We start from the raw sequence: 13568 nt of genomic DNA, 5'->3' as shown, positions 1-13568 counted from the left end.
ATTCAAAGTTAGTATTAGCAGCTAACATATGTATACATAGAATTGAATGTTCAAATAGTGTGTAAAACACTTTGAACGTTTAGACCTCCAAATTACAAATTACCAATTCAAGCTTATTATCAAACAATGTATGTGCAGAATATGAAAATAATCTAAAACAGAATTGATAAACAATCTAAATCAAATAAAATCACAACCACAGCAGAAATTAAATGGCAAAGATTAAGGGAAGAGAGATGCAAACACAAAGACAACACAGCAATGTGTTATCGAAGAGGAAACCGAAGTCCTTGGTGTAAAACCTCTCCGCCGCCTTCCAAGCGATCAATAATCTACTAGAGAATGAAGTTGGGATACATGAACAGCAGATATGGGTATGGTGAGAAAAGGTTTTGGCTAATATACCTCTCAAGGATGTATCAATGAAGAGGGTGAGAGTAGAGGAATTTAGAGAATCAAAGGATGAAGATTGTGGATGAGTCAATCTTATTTTTCTCTAGGGTTTCTCTCTCAAAATTCTCTCTGGAAGCTCTCTACAATATGTGGGTATAAGGGGTATTTATACTGGTGTGTGTTTGGAATGCGAAAGGTTAGTTTTTCCCAAACAGAGTGGTCTGGCGACTTGACCTCACGACTTGACTGAGTTGCAAGTTTGAGTCGTGAGCTAACTACCTGGCCAAACTGGAAGTTTTGTCTTGTAGTGCTCCAGTTGGCGTAACTCTTCAACTCCTCTGCATGCTTCACACGTGTGCCAGCTTTGGCGACTTGCCAGCCGCGAGATCCAATCGCGAGGCCCTGCTGAGTGTACACTCTTGAGCTTTTCTTCACACTCTCTTACACACTACTCTTACATGAATCTCACCTAAATACAGGGTTTCTAAATGCTGAATTACAAGCAAATTTGGTACGGAATAAAGCCAACAAAATGGTTGATTAAATTCAACCTTACACATAGGAACACACGTATATGTGTGTGTATAGCTTTGAAAATTGTTGGACAATGTTACAACACCAATGTGAATGAGAATGCACAAGTTCTGGAGAATAGCCCAAGGAAAATGTTGGATTTTAGTCAAACATTATCCTAAACTTTTTTTTAAAATAAATATTTTGTTAAGTTATGCACACACTTAATGAGCCTTGAATGCACGTCACCTTCCACTTTACTCTTATAAGGGGAGGAGATGCATTTGAGCTAGAGCTCATTGGCAACATCACCCTTCAGTTTAGAGATCATGTCAACATCATGAAACTCTCTGTTTATGATGTTGAAAATAAAAATGCCTACCTATTTTACTTTATAGACAAACACTACATTGCCTTGACATTTACTAGCATTCACATCTTGTTGTAAGACAAACAAAGGAATTTGTGTACGTGTGCTTGTGGTAGGTTACAGGTTACGAAAATTTGTAGATCTTCAAAATTATGGAAGAAAAGGTTATGGATTTGTGTTAGGTATTAAAAGGTGCTTTGATGAGTTATTTGATGGCTATTTGGTAGAAGAAAGTATGTGGGGTTTTTAGGGTTTGTAAGGAAGAACAAAAAGAGAGAATTTAATGGTGTTTAATGGTTGTATTAGCAATACCCAGGAACGGTACCAGCAAAAAGAGAGGTAGAAAAGAGAAAGAGAGGAAGAAAAGATAGAATAGAAAGGTAAAAAATAAAACACAGAGGCAGACATGCCTCAATACTCAAAACACTCAATATTTTTCTTGTAATCAACTTCATCTCTCTTTGGAGTACATTAAACACCACATATGTATAAAGATTCTTTCTTGTACTATTAGTATTATTAGTACTCCTAGTTTAACTAGTAAACTAAAAACCTAAAAAACTAACTTGGACATAAATAAAATGATACCTAAGAAGATATTAAGGATCTCCTAGAAAATTATAGACTCAACTAAACTACCAGACTACCTTTAATTTGCAATGATTACAGAAATTACAGTTTTGACATTTCATACAAAATTGACCATAACTTATTAAATTAAAAAACCTAACGCTCAAATAGTTAGACACATATAACCAGACCTTTAAAACTGCAGAACTTCACATGCAGACCCCATAAAATAATTTTTAATCAGTGAATTTGCTAAGTAGTAATAAACTAATCTTCTATGGTTGCATCACATCTAGACTGCATATTTTTCACAAATATTGCAATTTTGCCACCAGATACAAAATTGACCACAACTTAATCTATATATATATATATATATATATATATATATATATCTAAAAGCTAAAGCATAGTATATATTGTTGCTACGCTCATATTGAGCCTCATCCGCAGCCACGTTATCCACTTATTCTGTATATTTTCTTTTCTTTATTTAAACTCCCCCCCCCCCCCCCCCACCCCAAATTCTCAAAAAAAAATAAAAGTCTTCTTCTTCCTATTAATTCACACCTACTGTTACATTTTTTCCAACATTTTCCCTTCCTTTTTCTCTTTTTATCTCCCCACTACTCTTAACTTTACCATTACACTTTCTTATATTTTGACTCTTCTTCTCCCCATTTCATTTTGTATAAATTTGATATCATTTTCCTCATCTAGCCCACATTCCCCCCCCCCCCCACTAAACTGTGAGTGCTCTCTCTCGCTCTCTCTCTTGATGGATTTTTGTTCTTTCTTATACCTCTAATTAAGGTTGATGGTTCTTTTTTCTTTCTTTTTCAATATGTGTTTTGGTATTTTGCTTTTTTATTTTTTTCTAATTTCCCATTAGAAAGTCTTCTCTTTCCTTTTTATAGCTTTGGTTGAATTTTGGTTTGGGCTAATACTTAGTTTCTTTTGGAAATCGGAATCTGAATATGCATACCAATTGTTTGAGTAATAAATTATTATAAAGTCTATTTTTTATTCCTTTAGTTTCATTTTAATTTTGGCTAAGATAACATTGTAATTTTGTGATAAGTTTTGATTATTATGATAACTAGTTGCAAACCCACGCAATGCGCGGGAAAATTTGACATCACAATTTTTTTTTTTATTTGGTGGTGAAGTTAAAAATGACAATAGTACTTGAGACTTTTTTTTTAATGAAAAAAAAATGGGTAGAGGGGGCGACCTAAGTTGGACTTGAGACTTATAAGAGCAACCACATCAATGGATGCAAAGTCTTGGAAAATACAAAAAGTACTTCATTTTACACATTTTGACCAAAAAAATACCTACATCAGTGAGTGTAAAATTGTGCATAGAAACACTTGCATTTAATATTTTAGTATTTTTTCTCTCTCCTTGTCTCTAGTTGCTCTCACTCTCACCTCACTCTCCCTTTTTCTCATTTGATCAAATCATCAAAACGACAAAACCATTAAACCTCTCGCTGCCACTGATCTCTCGCCAATTGCCACTGTCACTGATCTCTCGCCGATCGCCACGAAGCCTCTCTGATCCCTGATCGCTTTCCTTTGTTTCTCGTTGATTAATCAGTGGGTTTCAAGTTGAATGAGGTTGATTTGGCTTTCCTTTGTTTCTCGTTGTTTGATCAGTGGGTTTCGAGTTGAGTGGGTGATGATTTGACTTTCCTTTGTTTCTCGTTGTTTGATCAGTGGGTTTTCTAGTAGAGGGGTTGATCTAGCCGGATTGAATGGGTTGGCTTTCCTTGATGATGGTGGTTGGGTGGGTGATGATGGTGGCTGGGTGTGGAGTGATCATTGGTAGTGCTGGGTCTGTGAGAGAGAGGGGTAGTGAGTGAGGAAATAATAAAAAATTGTAAAAAAATAAATATTTTATTGAATATGTGTAGAATAGATAGTCTGATGTGGGTGTTTTGTAAAAATGAGTGTGTAAAATATAAAAAGTAGTTTTTTTGTGCAAAATAAATAGAAGTTTGCAAAGACTGATGCGGTTGCTCTAAGTAATAGTCACAAAATCATCTCAAAATAATGTAATTACATTGTAATATGGAGTAGTATATATTTTGTAGGTAAAGAAGTCTATATATATATATATATATATATATATTTCCAAGGAAACATGTTGCAATTTGCTTTCAATTATTATATATATATATGGCAAGATATTTTGTAACATGTTATAATATAGCGAAATATGCATCAAAACCCAACACAATAAAAAAAAAATAGAGAATGTATAATTTTGATTAGAACATGAAAATGAATCTTGATTATTTCATATGAAAGCTAACATTATTTTTCATTTTTTGAGAAGTTAATGAGCAATTTATACAAACTTTGTTTATTAAACCAAGCTATAACAATTTATATTTTGATATTCACTAAACTCATATATGAAAATCAACTATTTTATAGAATTTTTCTCCACAATTTAATGAACCTAAAAAATAGAGGAATCTAAATGTGTAGTAAATCAATAAATAAGACAAAAGGGGTAGGAGAAAGCAAAATTAGTATGATAATATTGTTTATACATGCTCTTAATTGTGTTTTATTACCATGGAACCAGTTCATTTTATTGAGCTATTCACAAATTTATACATTTAATACTCTTGTTCCCTACAACTATATCTAGTTTGATCTCTTCTAGTTTCAGGTCTACAGCTTTAGCCCAAATCATAGCATATAAACCAATGATCATGCAAAATTAACCAAGCAAGATGAAGCCAAACACAATTTCTAAATTTTAACAAATTAGCCAAGAAAATAGTAAGAGAAGAAAACTTAAGAAAACTTCAAAGAAGAGCATACTTGTTTGTGGAGCACCAAGCCTGAACAAAAAAACAAAAAAAAATGTTTAATATATCCAATTCATATTGTGTTGTCCAATATGATAATAGTTGTTAAATACGTTCTAGCAAGAAGGAAAAGAGAAAGATATTGAATGAAAAACTATCACGTGTCAACAATCAATGAAAGAAATTATAAATTACACTGCAAGAGTATTGCATTGCTGATTGTAGAATTGCCAATGGAATCATATATATATATTTAGAACACTTGCCAAAAAGTGTGACATATGTGAAACACAATTCTAGTAATAAAAAAAAAATGTAAGAGAATTTGATTGGTAATACTTGCATCATCACCCAAAATAACCAAAAACAACTATTTACAAAGAAATGTAAACAAACTAACAACCATTTATCACTTATTATCCTAAAGAAAAAAAAAATTATGGAAGTAATTTTGTGTTTAATAGTTTTGGTTCTTTGAGTAGTGCTAACACAAAAGATTGTTGCCATTATCTTGATATAACCTTCTTAATTCTAATCAATTCAAGAACTTGTAAGAAGTTTACACAGATGAATATAAGAAAAAAGTACTAAAGAAATATGTATTACACTAAAATATTTAAGGAGTATTATGGATTGAAGAGCAACATGTTGTAGCCAAATTGAACTTGGAATAAAAGATAAGTTTAAGCTAAATAAGGTATGATGATTTAATTCATATAGAAGGTTACAAAATCATTGTGCTCTGTCTTAATAAATACAAAGAACATATTGAACTCAGAAAAAGAGATAATTTTAAGCATTTTTTCACCTTGAAAATGAGATAAATTTAAGCTAATTGAGGTGACATAATAATAGTGTGTGTGTATCTATTTGGCTGGCATGATTTGAATTAAGTTGTAAAATTTTCTAAGAATAAGTGAGCGTTTGGATTGAAATGAATCCGGCGTCTGCGTTTTCAAAGTTCTACGTTTTCCTTCTTTTTTTTTTTTTTTTGGCCCGCATTTGTTGACTTTGGGAGACAAATTTTGCTTTTATGAACAGTGTATGCACTGTTCATATACTGTGCATACACTGTTCACATATTAAAAAATATTAAAAATGGGTCCCACGGTACTATTTACACATTTAAAAATTATTTTGCTACAGTGTTTTCAGTTTTCAGTTTTCAGTTTCAGCAACAATAAGTTCAATTCAAACGGACCCTAAGTTACACCAAGGTATAAGCTTTAGTTGAGAGAATTTTAAAATCCAAAGTAATGGATTTTAGGTTAACCATGGAAAAATAAAGAAATATTGCATGCATGCCCATAGTCAAAAAATGGATACAATACTTAAACATTGTAAGTGTCCGTTTGACAAAAATTAATTTTGCCAACTTATTTTACTATTCATCTTATTTTTGCTATTATTCATGGATCCAACTGCAATTTTTTTACTATTCATGGGTCCCACTGTACTATTTTAGCTAACTTTTACTTTTATCTACAGTATTTTCAGCAAAAAGTTTTCAGTTTCAGCAAAATAAGTGGATCTCAAACAAACCCTAAATGTCCCATAATTATTTCCTTCAAAATTATAAATGGTAAGATTTAGAGATTAGATCTTAAAATAAAATTTTTATTAAAAAAAAAAAAAAAAAAAAACTTTAGTGTGTTTGAATTACCATAATGTTATTTGCATTGTATTTTGTTGAAAAATTAATGAAAAAACCATATAAAGATTAGGTATAAAGTAATGTTATAGACACAAACTATTTTACAACATTTTTACAAACTGTTGATGTGACTTTAGTATTTTCTAAATAGTTATTGTAAGTATAAATGTAATGTTAGTAATGGGTCTGTAGGGGCAAAGACTCCAAATCATGTAATGGGCCTTAGGCCCCACCCGGGATGATTAGCAATGTCCGAGGAAAAGAAATGGTTGCTAAAGGGATTTCCAACTTAGCTCTCGTAGACAAGGGGCATTTGGAGGAGGGTCCAAGGAGGAATGCTTCTCGGACGTGATGAGTATGGCTCAAACATGCACTCTGGCTACTAGAAGGACCCCCCCAATAGGCATTAGCAGTAAGGACGCGTCCCATAGACCCGTAGGAAAGAAGGAAACGCAAAATATCCAAGGAGAGGCTGCTGCTACCGCATTAAATGCGTTGCAGCTACTTTTCTAGCCACATTAATGTGGAGAAGACTTGTGAACAGTGCTGCCTTGGCCACTACAACTCACAGAAGGCTGAAATGGGGTGTCCGATGGGACAAGCACTAAAGTAAGAATTCATATGATCAACAAGTGTAGGACCACGATGGCTTCAAGAAGACTATATAAGATGGGGAGTCTCCATGAGAAAGGGGACAGAGGAAAAAGAAAGAGAATACTGTAGCAATATAAACGACCATAATATTCAAACAGAGAACAATATATATTCCTTTTTCCCCCCTCGAACTGAAATCAATGGACGTTAACATGTATTATTTGAGTTAAATCATTGTATAATCCAATACTAACCATTGTCCAGCTCGCTAGGACCTAGTTTTACACCTCACTCTCTACAAATTCATTGTTTCTGGGCTCCTTGGACCAAGGCCTCATACTTCTTGGGCTTGGGCTCCGAATTGCGACCCTACAGGGCCCATATTAGAACTAGTAAGAATTTGCCACATTAGGAGTTTGTAAAAATGTTGTAAAATAGTTTGTGTTTGTAGTATTACTCATTAGGTATAATCTCAAATACAAGGAAAAAAAGAAACACAAGGTATAATCCCAAATATAAAGGAAAAGAGAAACACCATACCTATGAATCATAATATTTTGTTTCCCCTCCCAAGGTATCCTAAGAAAGAAATTATAAATTAGCATATATTTAGATGAGATTAAAGGATTTTAGCAAGAATTTGTGTAGTATTTAATTTGAAAAATAACAAAGCTATTCAGAAAATAAAATAAACAAATGGGAGGCAAAAGACCATGTATTAAAGCAAAATAAGAAATTAGCAAGATGGTAATGTATTTCGATATGATGGATGCGATTTGGTAAACTGTGATCAAGGAAGATAATCATTACTCAAAAGAAGAAGTAGAAAACATTTAAAATGTACCCCAAAAAAAAAAAAAAAAAATAGAGTGAAGATCAAGAGTATTGTAAGCACATTGAAATAATTACCAAATTGAGACGGTGACTTTTTGTTGAATTGTTATCTTTGATCAAAGAAATCATCTCAATATTAGTAAAGAAAATCTAGAGTTTCTTGGTATTTAATTTGAAAAATAACAAAGCTATTCAGAAAATAAAATAAACAAATGGGAGGCAAAAGACCATGTACTAAAGCAAAATAAGAAATTAGCAAGATGGTAATGTATTTCGATATGATGGAAGCGATTTGGTAAACTGTGATCAAGGAAGATAACCATTACTCAAAAGAAGAAGTAGAAAACATTTAAAATGTACCAAAATAAATAAATAAATAAATAGAGTGAAGATCAAGAGTATTGTAAGCACATTGAAATAATTACCAAATTGAGACGATGACTTTTTGTTGAATTGTTATCTTTGATCGAAGAAATCATCTCAATATTAGTAAAGAAAATCTAGAGTTTCTTGATGGGTGTGTTTTCTTTTATTTTCTTCGTGGGTGTATTTTATACTATTCATTTTCATATGACAATCTATTTTGTCATAATGCATAGCTTAATACATGACTGTTCAAGAGAATGTGTAAGGTCATAAACTCATAATGCATTATTGGGTGTGTTTTCTACTATTTTGTTCATATGATAATTTATTTTGCCATAATGCACTTTGGGAATAATTTAGTATTCATATGTTCATTCAAAAGAATGTGTAAGGTCATAAACTGATAATGCAATTTTGATTTTTTTTTTTTTTTTATGTCAAATATTGAATAATTTAATATTTAATATGTTTAGTATTTTATATATATATATATATATATATACGTGTGTGTGTGTGTGTTTGTGTATAATGTTAAATATATTGGAGTGTTTAGTGGTCTTTCTATTTCTATCACGTCCCTTTTCATATAAATTACCACCAACAAAGTGGTATGCCGAAGATAATCCTATCATAGTTCTATGTCACATGTTTGATAAAATGCTTATGAGAAGGGTTAACCAAAAAAATAAAGGATGGTATGTCCGGTGAAGAATTCCTACTTTTTTATTTTTTTTTATTTTAGATATTATTATTATTTATAAATAATATATTGTATGACTACATGTTTTCAATGATAATAATAATAGCATTATTATAGTCGGTAAGTTACACGTATTTAATTATTATTTTAGAATGTGGAAAGTCATCTTTAGATATTTAGATATTAATATTTTATTATAGTTGGTAAGTTACATGTATTTAATTATTATTTTAGAATGTGTAAAATCATCTTTAGATATTAATATTTTAAAAAAATATGTTATTGTTTTTTATAAAGATGTCATGGATGCTGATGTGACTGAATTGGAACGTAGCAATAATAAATACTACACTTCAGTTTTTAGAAATATATAAATATAGATTTCCTTATTCCTTAAGAGATGAGAAATTAAAATAGTAAATTTGAAACTTATAAAATTTAGTTGTATATTAGGCAATTTTTTTTTTTTTTTTTAGAATACTAAGTATTTTAATACACACATACATAGGGAGGGGAAAGAAGGTCTTAAAGAAACTGATAGTGGTATATATTAGACAAATATAATACACTATAATAGAAGTTAGAAGAATGTGGTTCACCGTTAAAAAATATTAATCAAACACAAATAATAATAAAATGATATATTTGTAGAGATTAAAAAATTAAAAAAAAAAATACTTGTAATTTTTTTCTTTAAAATAGAAAATACTTAAAGTAATTGTTACTTTTTATATATTATACCTTATTACATAATATTTATATTCCCATGTATTGCGTAGGTCTGCAGCTAGTCTATATATATATATATATATATATAACCGAAACTTTTGAAACTCCCACAATTTTCCACATCATCATTTTAATTTAAAAAAATTTTAATTTTTAAAAGTAAATAGTAAGAGAGTCCTAACAGGAGTCTCTTATATATATATATATATATATATAAGAGACAAAATCTTTGAAAATCCTAAAGCAATCTCCTCTGTCCGTCTCCACTAAGAGAGAAATCCCTAAACTTCAATTTATTTGGTATGCTTGCTATTGCTTTTTCTCTTTTTTGTGAATTAGTTTTTTTTGCTTTTGTTTTGTATGAAGTAGTACTTTACAATATATATAATATATATATATATATATATATAGACAAGTATTGTAGTAAGTTTGCTAACTTTTTGTGTGGTTCAAATATGCTATATTCTATATTATTTTAGATTCTATAACCTTAAGCTTTACCTTATGGAGACGTATGTACAAGTTTTCAATTCATTTTGTGTGGATATTTTCTCACAGCTGTGGAGTAAGGTATATGCACTATATGTTATCTTATGTTTTCTCTTATGGTGTCATGCTTCTTTGTTTATTAATTAAAGATTATGTTGGAAGCATATATTATTTGCACCTTCAAAGTGTTCGACAATGTTTGAACCAAAATTTTCATCAATTAGGAAGAATTGGATAAAAAAAAACTTAGAAAAGCTTTCAATCCTTACTGAAATTGTCTCGCAATAATGACTTTTTTGTTTTGTTTTGTTTTTATAATTTGTAGGTTCTGAATGTTTTGATTTTTAATTTTATTGTCTTTTGAAAGTTTGACCATCTAAATTTTTGGGTTCAATTTTTTGCAATATTTGAAACAGTTTAGCAAATTTCAACTGTTATAACTATGGATTATTTTCTTGAAGGTAACCTATCTTTATCTTATATTTCTCTATTTGGTAGTCATATATATTTTGTTTTGTTTCAATAATTTCTAGGCAGAGCCAGTAAATTTTCTGATTTTTTTTTCTCCTTTTGAACGTTTTAACATCAGAACTTTTTAGTTATTTTTTTTTCAATATCTAAATTTGGCTTATTCATCAAATTGTAACTCAAAAAGATAGGAGCAATTCACGCAATAGTATAGTTTCATAATCAATTTAAAATTTTATAAAATTATTTTAGTCTATTATAAATAGGTAAGTTCCCGTGCGTTGCACGGGTTTCCGGCTAGTTAAGTTAAAAAACCTAACACTCAAACACATATAATTAGACCATTAAAACCACAAAACTCCACATGTGGACCCCATAAAATAAGTCTTGAATTGGTGAATTTATCAAAAAGTAATAAATTAATCTTCTATGGTATATATGTCTCATTAAAACTTACCTAAGGAACCTTCTCCAAAAAAAAATAATAATAATAAAAAATAAAAAAAGCTTTACTAAGGAAAAGCCTATCTGAAGAAAAAAAATCAATGTAAAAAAAATAATAATAAAGTATTCTAGCGTTTCTTCAAGTGCCTTATAATTGCCTCATTAAAATTCTTGCAAAGAAAAACCTTGTGGGAAAAAACCTAGGCGTAGGAAAAAGAGTACAATCAACACAATCTTTTGAATATCTACTCCCCCTCATGAGTTCTTAAAACTTCAATTGCGATAATCTCTTAGTGATTTGAAGAAATAGCATAAATTATTTACTTGACAAATCTCTATGAAATTGCAGTGTTATCATAAGTAAATAAATATTTTGTTTAAGATTGACCTTTTCTGTAGATTAGAAAGATAATCTACATCTACATATCCAACCAATTGTGGATTAGATCCATTTGAATAAAATAATCACATGTAAGTCATCCCATGGATGTGACATAATATATGCTTGATCTTATTCCAATGTCGTCGAGTTGGTATAGAACTATCTTATTAGCAAGTTGACTAAAAATGCTATGCCAGGTTTTGTAAGTTGTAAGGTACATCTGGGCATTGATTGCACTAAGATATGGTACTTCAAGACCAAAAGTTTCTTCATTATCTGGACGGAGAAAAGGGATTTTCATGGCATCACATGACTGAACTACAATTGGAGTGCTTATAGGATGAGTTTTATCCATTGAAAAAGTGCTTCAAGACTTTTTCTATGTATGTTGAGTCCTAGAGTGTGCATGGGTCAGGTTTTTTAAATCCAACCTATCACAGGAGTCTAAGCCAACACATCACAGCTTACCCAAATCAGGATGGACCCATGGGTTGGAATTTTTTTTTTTTTTTTTAAATTGAGCATTAGAACATCACAAATATAAATAAGAGCAAATTTGTAAAATAATAAACCTAAGCATAGAAACAAACCAACAAAAACTACTTTATTAGTGCTTCAAAACTAGTAGAACATCATATAGTTATATCCCAACTCAAATGATAAAAAAAAGAGTAAATAATAAAATTATATAATATATATTTTTAAATATATATTAAATATAAGTGGATCTGGTCGGGTTATGCGAATTTGTGAATCTACTAGCCCGCACCCCACTCAACCCATCGTAAAATTTTGTTTTGACAATCTAATCTAACCCACCAACCCCTATAAACTAACCGAACTTGGTTGGTTGGGTTGAATCGGGCAGATCGACGAATTGGCTACACACCCCTAAATTGTTGAATGATAAATAAGAATTCTATTTGGAAGATGTTAAATTTATAAGCCACGACAATATTTTGTTTTATGATCTTTTATCTTGAACTCATTTTATAAATAATTTACAATTTTTATGAGCTCTTTTGGAGTCCGCACAAGATCTATATAGGAGGAAAAAATTAGTAAGAACAAAGAAAAGTATACAACTATGAGTATTATATAAATATGAAACCTTGAAAGAGGTCATCCACACATTCTATTGATAAGATGATGTCTCTAGAGTACATGTAATAAACTATGTGATACAATATATGTAGGAAAATGTTAAAAAATTACAAATTTTACTACATAAAACTTATAAACTGATGTAACAATAACTGTGATTAATATACTTTAACAATCTCATAAATAAATATTTGAACTTTGTCTTCATCTAACACATCAATTAGTAACCCAAATGTAGTAAAACTTTAACACTACATTTATCACAACTCATATATGTATATGGGCAATGACTATTTTAGTTCAAGAACTGGTGTATGGAGTTTGTAAGAGGAAAATGGTGTATACTTCCTCCCTCTCACAGCTGGTGGGACTCACCAGCTGTGAGGAGGGAGAAACATACACCTGAATTGGGTGTATTTTCCAAGGAAGTCAATACTGTACCGGAGGTTATACCGGTTTGGTCAGCGGTACGATATATTTCGGATACCGGTCAATACCGATATACCGTTTTGGATTTACCACTAATTTTATGTATCCTTTTACATAAATTGAAATTCCTCTAAGTATATATAAATATTTACTTTTAAATTTATTTATTTTTTAATACGTTGGTTGGTCAAAATCTATATAATTTGTAAGTTTATACTTTCTTTTTTTTTTTAAGAAGATATGATTGTACTTATCTAAAGTCTAACAAAAATGGTAGTAGAATTTATCTTTAAAAAAAAAAAAAAAAAAGAGAGGAGGAAAAAGAGTGATTGTAAAAAAATTAAATTACCATTTGTACTTATCAAAAGTTATTGTGAATTACAAACTTCATTTATTTGTTTACAGTTAGATGGCAGTACAAAATTTGAGTTTAACGTGTAGCAGTAGTGTTAGTGTGTGCTGTCAGTGGGAGTATTAGTGTGTTGTCATTCAAGGGCACACTTAACAAAATTGAAATGAGCTTTTGGTTACGAAATGAAAAAGTAAAATAAGTATTCATAAAAAATAAAAAATAAAAGTAAAATAAGTAAAGGCCAGAGAAAGCCAGAGGCAGAGAGCGTTTGGTAGACTGGTCCAAGCTTTGAGCGGAGAAGAAGTCTTTGAGCGAAGAAGAAGAAGATGATAATGAAGAAAAGGAAGAGA

Source organism: Quercus lobata, chromosome 5 (genome assembly GCF_001633185.2).
Source record: "Quercus lobata isolate SW786 chromosome 5, ValleyOak3.0 Primary Assembly, whole genome shotgun sequence".
Classification (NCBI taxonomy): domain Eukaryota; kingdom Viridiplantae; phylum Streptophyta; class Magnoliopsida; order Fagales; family Fagaceae; genus Quercus; species Quercus lobata.
The sequence above is the reverse complement of the archived record's forward strand: the minus strand, read 5'-3'. Positions refer to the sequence as shown.